The sequence below is a fragment of the Monodelphis domestica genome, chromosome 7, assembly GCF_027887165.1.
Source record: "Monodelphis domestica isolate mMonDom1 chromosome 7, mMonDom1.pri, whole genome shotgun sequence".
Lineage (NCBI taxonomy): Eukaryota > Metazoa > Chordata > Mammalia > Didelphimorphia > Didelphidae > Monodelphis > Monodelphis domestica.
In genome coordinates, this window is record NC_077233.1 from 286,886,556 (window position 1) to 286,896,198 (window position 9,643).

The window sequence follows — 9,643 nt, forward strand, 5'->3', positions numbered from 1 at the left end:
CTTCCAATTTAGTCTTTAACTGCGTATGTTCGATTTGTTCTTTTTGTAGTTTTTTTTTTAAATTGTATTTCCAATTCATCTATCCACTGCTTGTCTGTTTTATTGAAACTTCATGTTACTCCTTAAAATGTTATATCATACTTACAATTTAGGGAGTTTTCCAGAGGAGTGATCACACATATTGTTTTATTTGAAGCTCAGAGCAACACAGTCAAATAGGTACTATTCTTGTCATTGTAGAGTTAAGGAAATTGTTTTTTGAAGAAGATAAATGCTTTTTTCTTAATCACACATTTTTAGTAGTTGTCCATGTTTTTATAAACAGCACAGAATTCAAAAAACAATTCACTCAAATGATTGGATAGTATATTGGAAGATGGTAATGAGGTAAACAGAATGTTCAAGATGACTGGAGTTTCAAGAATGTATGATCTAAACAATGATGATCATAGAGTCCTCATAGATAAAGCAGATTTTGAAGGGAAGATGAGTATACATTTGCATGTAATGAGCCTGAGGATATTTTGTATCTCAAGCATTTAGCAAGTGGCCTAGCACATAGTAGGTGTTTGATACAAGTTCATTAATTTTTCCTTATTAGCACTTTTTAAGATTTTTAAAAGTTTATTTATTTAATTATTTTAGAATATTTTTCCATGGTTACATGCTTCATGTTCTTTCCCTCCCCTCCTCCAACACCTCTCCCATAGTCAATGAGCAATTCTACTGGGTTTTACATGTGTCATTGATCAAGACCTATTTCCATAATATTAGTATTTGCACTGGGGTAATCATTTAGAATCTACATCCCCAATCATATCCCCATTGAACCATGTGACCAAGCAGATGTTTTTCTTCTGTATTTCTGCTCCCACAGTTCTTTTTCCAGATGTGGATAGCATCTTTCTCGTAAGTCTCTCAGGATTGTCCTGGACCACTGCATTGCTGCTAGTAGAAGAATCTGTTACATTTGATTGTGCCATAATGTATCAATTTCTGTGTACAATGTTCCCCTGGCTCCATTCCTTTCACTCTGAATCAGTTCCTGGAAGTCATTCCAGTTCCCATGGAATTCCTCCAGTCCATTATTCCTTTCAGCCCAATAGTATTCCATCACCAACAGATACCACAATTTGTTCAGCCATTCCCCAATCGAAGGGCATCCCCTCATTTTCCAGTTTTTTGCCACCACAAAGAGCTCAGCTATGAATATTCTTGTACAAGTCTTTTTCCTTATGATCTCTTTGGGGTACAAACCCAGCAGAGCTCTGGTTGGATCAAAGGGCAGACAGTCAGTGCCCTTTGGGCATAGTTCCAAATTGCCCTCCAGAATGGTTGGATCAATTCACAACTCCATCAGTAGTGCATTAATGTCCCAATTTTGCCACATCCCCCCTAACATTTATTACTTTCCTTTGCTGTCATGTTAGTCAATGTGTTAGGTATGAGATAGTCCCTAAGAGTAGTTTTGATTTGTATTTCTCTGATTATAAGATGCCTTTACTTTTTCGTGTGCTTATTGATGGTTTTGATTTCAATCTGAAAATTGTCTATTCATGTCCCTTGCCCAATTATCAATAGGGGAATTACTTGGGGTTTTTGGTACAATTGATTTAGCTCCTTATAAGTAATTAGACCTTAGTCAGAGGTTTTTGATATGAAGATTCTTTTTTTTTCCCACAAGTTTTTGCTTCCATTCTAATTTTGGTTGTATTGGTTTCATTTGCACAAAACCTTTTTAATTTAATGTAATCAAAATTATTCATTTTACATTTTGAAGATTATTCTGAATTAAAAGTGTAAATTTATAACTCCAAGTATTATATTTTATAAAGTTCATTAACAATCACTTGAAATAGAAGAAATAAAATAACAAAATTAGTAAGCCTAAGTAAAAAACATGTGGGTAAAATTTTCCTGCCTGACTCTTACCCAACCTCCATACCCACACTCTGGGAAGGATAGAGAGAGAGTGGAGCTACACAAAACGTGTATCTTTCCTATATTAGTACATAATGTAGATACATAAGTGGGATTCTGGGAGAGAGTCCCTGGGGAGAAAAATTCTATCCACATGAAAGTTAAATGAAGTGATATGGTTTCTTGACTCTATTGGAATAAGCATAAAGTCTTATCTTAATATATATTTATAACATATAGCTGAAAGAGTGAATAGCGGAGGAGGAAGCATGCTTAGAATACTTCCACAAAATAATTTGGTGTTGACATAATTATGTTACTGGTATATTTTCAATAAGTTCAGTTTTATACGTGGGCATCAACTACTCTAGCATTCTGACTTTACTCAAGGTTTATCTTGTATATTTGGTATATATAATAGGCTTCATGATAATGAAAGCATATATGTTATGGTGCTTTTGGGAATCTTAGTAAATTATTCTAAAATATAATCGATTGTTCCTTACCACTTTTGAATTTGTTAGCATAGATTATTCTAGAAATGATAACTGAAGTAATTAGAGAAGAAAAAGAAATTGAAGAAATTAAAATAGGAAACTAAACTATGATTCTATGCAGATGATGTGATGGTATGTATAGAGAATCCTAAGAAGTCAACTAAAATTTAGTAAAAATAATTAATAACTAGAAAAGTTGCAGACAATAAAATAAACCCACAAAATCATTAGCATTTCTGTATATTTCCAACAAAAATTAGCAGCAGCAAGATTTAGAAAGAGAAACTCCATTTGATTGTAAATCTTTACTAACCATTGTCCCTGCAAAAGGCTTACCCAGGCCCTTAGACTACGTCACTTTCTCTAAAAGTACCTTCATGAAATCAGTAAATTTTGTCACTGATCAGCAAGAGGCCTTGAGTCTGTCTGTTAGTCTGTCTGTGATCCTCCCGATTCCCACCTCATTTCTCTTAGCCCATTCTGTGACCTGCAAATTATTTGTCAGTATCACCTGACAGGTATATGGTTAGGGGTTTTGGTTTTATAAGATAATTAGTTTAGAAAAATAAATAATATGGAAATACAGCTTACAAGATAATAAATGTATAACCCATATTGAATTGCTTGTCAGCTCCAGGAAGTACTGAGGGATAGAAGAAATGAGAGAAACAATATAGATCATGTACCTCCATAAAACCTATGTGGAAATTTGTTATTAAAAAAAGTCCCCCCAAAAAGGGCTATCTAAAAGTCTAGCTCTTGGTTCCTCATTGGCATGCTTCCCATGATAATTCAACCAATAGCCACAGAATTAGATCTAGAAAAGGCATTTACTCACACAAATATTTGTAAAACACCCTTCCCTAAAAATCTGGGGCACAATGTCAGATACATATGTGCTGTAGCCATAGGAAGAGCAAGAAAACCTTAAGTTAAAGCAGTGATGAGGCATTTAGTTCAAGAGTTATATATAGCCAAAGAAATTCCCACAACATAGGAATGACAGACCTTGGTGTACAAGCTCTCTTTGTAAGCTCTTCTTGGAGTCCATCTGTAGACAAGGATTTATAATTGAAGGGAGGTAGACCAGAAGTTTCTCCTCATAACATATGATTTCTTTATTGAATGGATTAATCTTCTGAATTCTCTGGGCTTGCTACTTGATGGGTAGCTTTTATTTCTGGCACTTCTCTCTTTGTGCTAAGCTAAAATCTTCAATTGGAGTAAAACCTCAGCCAAATAGGAGAAAAGACCTTCCTAGTTTCAGTACCTCTTTTCTAAGTCTTATTGATTGTCAGGAATGAATTAAGAGAGCAGAAGCTTAGTGTTTCATTTCTTTGGCTTCTCTTGGCTCAGAGCTGAGTTCTCACAAGTAAGGGACCTTGTTCTAAATTGTGGTGAATATCTAGTATATTTCTGAAATCACCTCTGAAAGCTATAGCCATGCAATGGTTATTTGCTAGTTAATGAACAAACTATTGTAGGGTACAGAGTTCTCTGGCTTGTTTTTTTTTACTTGAAAAATAACTGCCCTGTTGATCTAAGCAAAACAGTCTTGAAGGAAAAAAGGGGATAGGTAATATATGACCTCAATGGTAGTTTCTAAACATTTCCCATATTATATATATATATATATATATATATATATATATATATATATATATATATATATATGGAGAGAGAGAGAGAGAGAGAGAGAGAGAGAGAGAGAGAGAGAGACAGAGAGAGAGAGAGAGAGACAGAGAGGAGAGAGAGACAGAGACAGAGAGAGAGACAGAGACATAGAGAGAGAGAGAAAGAGAGAGAGAGAGAGAGAGAGAGAGAGAGAGAGAGAGAGAGAGAGAGAGAGAGAGAGAGAGAAGGAGAGATTATTATCTGAAGGAGGCTTAAACTTTCTTTACTAGATGTTCGTATAGGGTTTTTTTAAACCTTTACTTTCCATATTAGAATCAATACTGTGTATTGCTTCCAACTTGGAGTGGTAAGGGTTAGGCAATGGGAGTTAAGTGACTTGCCCAGGATCACACAGCTAGCAAGTATCTGAAGCCAGATTTGAACCTACAACCTCCTGCCTCTAGGCCTGACTCTTCATCCATGAGTCATCTATTTGCCCCCCTGAAAATATATTTTTATCTCTGGAACATTAATTTACATGTCATTGTTTCTGTAACTTGCTTGCTACAGACTTCAGTTTATAATCCAAGGAGGGACATAAACACATATATCTGCAGTTCCCTTTTAGATGAACCTCCAACTTGTAGGCAACTACTCTGGAGAATGGCTATTGAATATTCAAGATACATTATGGGTTAACATTCCCAAAGTTATGGCTTGTGAGTCCATACCAATATACTTACCATTTATAGTCTTAAGGACAAACACGCTCTCACAAAATTAACTCAAAGCAAAAGCATCTACTGGAACATCGCACTGAGACTCATTTAAAGTGGTCTGAAGTCCTCCCCTTAGCTTTATTTTATCTTCATAGCAGACCCAGAGGAGATTTACATATTTCACCATTTGAGATGCTTTTTGGACACCCCCCAATGCAGATTAAGCCTTTTTCTCCTGCATACACATTATTGCTAGGCAGAGACACTTCTTTTGCTTCTTATATACAGGATTTGAGGTCAGATTGTGAGAACTCCAAGAATCTGAAGCTGTGGTACAAGCAGGACCTCTAGACTTCTTGCTCCATGACTTACATGATGGTAGTGATAGACTCTGTTAGGAATATCTCAGCTGAGGTTGAAAGATTGGCTCAAGACATCTCTCAAACCACTAAAGCCATCTCTTATCTGCAGGAGGAGATTGACTCCTTCGCAAAAACAGCCTTACAAAATCAATTAGCCCTCAACATGCTCACTGCTGCATCAGGAGGTGCTTGTGCATTTATTTATCAGTCTTGTTGTTCTTATGTAAATAAGTCTGGAGATCTTGTGATATATATCCATGAGCTTCAGAAGCTTTTTAATGACACACAGAAGGTGGCTATAGAGACTCTTGTGAACCCTAATGATAGCTTGGTGGAACCTCTCATGGTTGCAAGGAATGGGCTTGTTTGCAATTATCCTTAAATAGGTTCTTATAATTTGGGTATTTTTTAGAATCTATGTTAGTTGTTGTACTACTGTTTTTAATAATACTGTTGAAAATAATATGTACACTCACACTGTGGATCCTGGCCAAGTTAAGAGTGATATACATTTCATTTTTGAGTGAATATCTTTTGTGTGTTGTGCCTCTGCTTGGCTAACACATTGCCAAATGGAAGGTGAACTGTGTGATTATGATTTTTTTAGTTTTTTTTTTATCTTTGTTTGCAATAGTATATTTGATTTTTTTCTTTCTTTTTCCTAACCTTGGTGATACTAGAAGTACATGAAATCCGTATTAATTTTTTTTCTTGAAGGATAAAGTTTACAGTATAAGTTTACAGTATCAGTTAGCCCTAGTAATATGCATACCCCAAAGGCTTTTGACTATGGAAACCTGCCACTTATTAATAAATGGTATGAGACTTTGTTTAATGATAATGTCTGATTCCAAGAGAAGAGAACAAAAGAGCCAATATACAGAGCCAAGTAGCACAAGGTCAGAACAGACCAAATCCAATTCAGGGAGGATTGTTGAATTTCTATGCCAATACGAAAGGACTTGAACCTAGTGTGTGAATCGAGGTTGCGGTGCTTGACGTATGTTAAGATGCAGGACTTCCTTGAATCACACTACATGTACAATATTTTGAGTCAAGTGCCTCATTTTGGCTATCATCCTGGCTCCCCCTATCTCTGATAGTGACAGTAAAATCAGACCAGGGGATGATTTTTCCCATTTGCTGCTGAAACTCAGTCTTTTCTCTGTTATAGTTTGGCAATTTTCTGTAATTCTGGCTGCAAATGAGTAAAGTGCTATATTGCTGCTATTGTCCTACAGACTTGTGGGACATAAGTCACTTTAGTTGGTCCTGCCTGTGATTCAAGAACCTGTTACAATTTTTTTAAATTTTTTACTCAGAATTTTATACATGTAAAATTTTTATTTTATTTTTTATCATTTCTGTATTTCTTATTTTTTATACAGAATTTCATTTTTTACTCTTATTTCAGATTTTTTGAGTGGTTTGTTTTTGTTTTGTTTTTCTTTTGACAATTATTTCATATGCCTCATAACTCAGTCATGAATCTCAGTATGATTCTGGTGCTGATCCACACCCTCCTCATGGGGGATTGTGTAATTATCCTAAAATGCAAGATTTAAAATTTTTGGAGAAATTTCAGGAAAAGAAACTTGCCAACATCCTGAATCAAGAAAATGGATGCTTTTGGAGAAGGTGCTGTGAATATGTCTGAAAAAGCTACACATTGCATCAAAAAATCCAAAATAAACTTTGGGATATAATGAACTGAATTAAATGGGGTTGAAAATACATTCTGAATATAAACACTTATGCCAAAGGGGACTTCCCCCTAATTGGCATTTTGTCAATGAGTCTATCAATCAGTTTTTGTATTTTACTCCCATTTCTAACTATTGTAACTCCCTCTTAGAAAAATGCAGTACTGAATGTACTTTTAGCTAGAATGTATGTAGAGTTATAAAATAGTTATATTTAAATGATCCATTGGGGAAATGGGTCTCCCAAAGGATCACAGGGGGTGGTGTCAAGGAAGTAGTTTATCTCCTCCCCCTGAGTAACTTTACATGTCTATCAAACATTCCTGAAATACCACACTTGTGCCAGGGTTGTGTCCGTGTACATTCTGTACATCAATAAAAGTTAAGGTTTGGGGCAGAATCAGGAGAACCATGAGAGAACTGTGGGGGAATTGAAAGGGAGAATGGAGAAATGACAGAGCAGGAATTTGAGGAAGGAATGAGGAAGAGACTGGCAGGTTAGGCACCATGTGGTCAGGTTACTTATAGGAACACTGCCTACCCTTCCAATAAACTTTATAAAATATATATATATGAGTAGAAATATTATTTTTAATTCTTACATGGTATTCCAAACTAAAACTGTCTCTGCTTCATTAACTTTCTAGTCTTAAGCCTTATTCTACCAACCACATACTATATGCGTCCAGTGGCTTTGGCTTCCTTGTTGCTCTTTCAACATGAAGTTCTATTTCCTCACTCCTGAAATATGTGAGTAATATTGATGGTATGTTTGTAAAATTGGTATATCGAGGTTTGATGGTTACTTGATATACCACTATGAGTGTAGGCCGACAGGCCTCTTACAGGTCCAGAGTGCCATCTGACTCTTAGAGCAAGGTTTAGAACCAGCAAAGTCAGGGCTTATGGTTATCCAAATTGTAGCAGCCCTGGAGGATCAGGAATTAGGAATCCCTAAACTAGGAATTCTAGGTACTCCTCCCTCCTTTCTATGGGCCTTGCCAAAGGCCGTCTTCCTATCTTCCAGAGGCCTGTTTACTACACTCTGTCTATGAACCAACTATATGACTAATGACCTAAATATCCCTCCCAAATAATTTTTGGAGATGTGTCTAGCTTGTCCCAGTAGCAGCTTTGAACTCTTGGTTAGTTCAGCCCTCCTCGGCCTGGGCCCAAGATGGCGCCAGGCCTTTCCCACAGCCAGTTACTGGCTCGCCAGCAGTTCCTCTTTATGGCAGTCAGGACACAGTGAGATGACAAAGTCATAAGACAGCTGCTAGCATCTCAGCCACAGGATACAGGACAGCAGGGTAGACAGCTCCGGCTCCCCTGGGAAAAGGTAAATGACCTCCCCCTTGGCTCAAACAGAAACGAGCCACAGGAAGGTGCTGGTCCAAGCTCTCCCGGGGACAGGAACCAACTGCCTCAACTGTCCCACTGCGTTTTTCTTTATATCTTCCTCACACTCTAGAATAGGGTCCTTACAGTTCTGTGGCAAGCAAAAGTCCTCTTTGAAAACTGTTTGCAGACCTTTTCTTTCCTTTTCCTCCTTACACTGCAGGCACTTTTCCTGGTTATGCTCCCATTTGGAATGTTTTCTTCCCTTATTTCCACTCTTAGTTTCCTTAAAATCCAAGCAAAAGTCCCACATAGTACAAGAAGTCTTTCCTGATACTACTTAACTGAAGTCCCCCCTCCCCCCGTTTGAGGAAATATCTAATTTGTACTGAAACTGATTTGTTCACGTGTTGTCTTCACTGTGAATTCTTAAGATTAAGAGTTACCTTTTGTCTTTCTTTGTATCCCACCAGAAAGCCTCTGGCACACAGTAGATATTGAATAGGCGCATATTGACTGACTGATTAGATTAAGAAAGATTGCCTTGTATGACCCTTGGTAAGTCACTTCACATTCCTGGGCCTAAACCTTCTCATCTCTAAAATGGGAGCTTAAGCCAGGATTACAGGATATAACACTAACTTGTCCAAATGGCAATAAAACAACTGAGGCAGACTCTGGGCCAAGAAGCATTTCTTTTTATAATATATTTACTTTTTCCCAGATTAAACCATGTCATTTCTTAATATTCATTTTCTGATATTTTATCATTTGTATTCTCTCTCTCATGCCCACTCCTGTCCCCTCTCTAATAAGGAAGGCAATAAATAATGTATAGATTATACGCATCATATCATACAATGCAGATTTCCATGCTCATCATGTGATGAAGACATTAAGCTATTAATTTCAAGATGCCGTCCTCCTCCAATAAATAGGATCTCAGACCTTCAGTGCTCCAGAGTCACAGGACAAACTTCAGATTCTCATTGGTGGTCTAAGGCTAGCAGAATTACTCCCTGAACTCCTGGCTCTAACTAGGGGCCTTTCCATCTATCATTTGAATACTTAGACCTAGGCTGAACGTCTCCTATAAATGTAATAAAAGCCTATTTAACCAACTACTAACTATTTAACCCTAATCTTTTTTACTAATTGTAGTACGCATTAAGATCATATATGTTATATTGTAGTACATAGGATATGATGTTATAGATTTTTTAATGTATGTTAACAAACAAGAAGAATTTCCCCGTGTAATCACGTTCAATTGGAGGATACTAATTAAGAATTAGAACAGGAGTAAAATAATTGATTTAGCAGTACAGCAGGGGTCAGCTCAAATAGGGTAGTGGTCTCGGAATACGGTTATTTTTCACAGGGTCATGCGCGCCCCTAACCTTGGTCTGAGCTCCTTGCGGGTGTCAGTTATATAAGAGTGACACAACTCAGCCGTAACTGCCTGTGTGGCACTCGCATAATTACTCAGG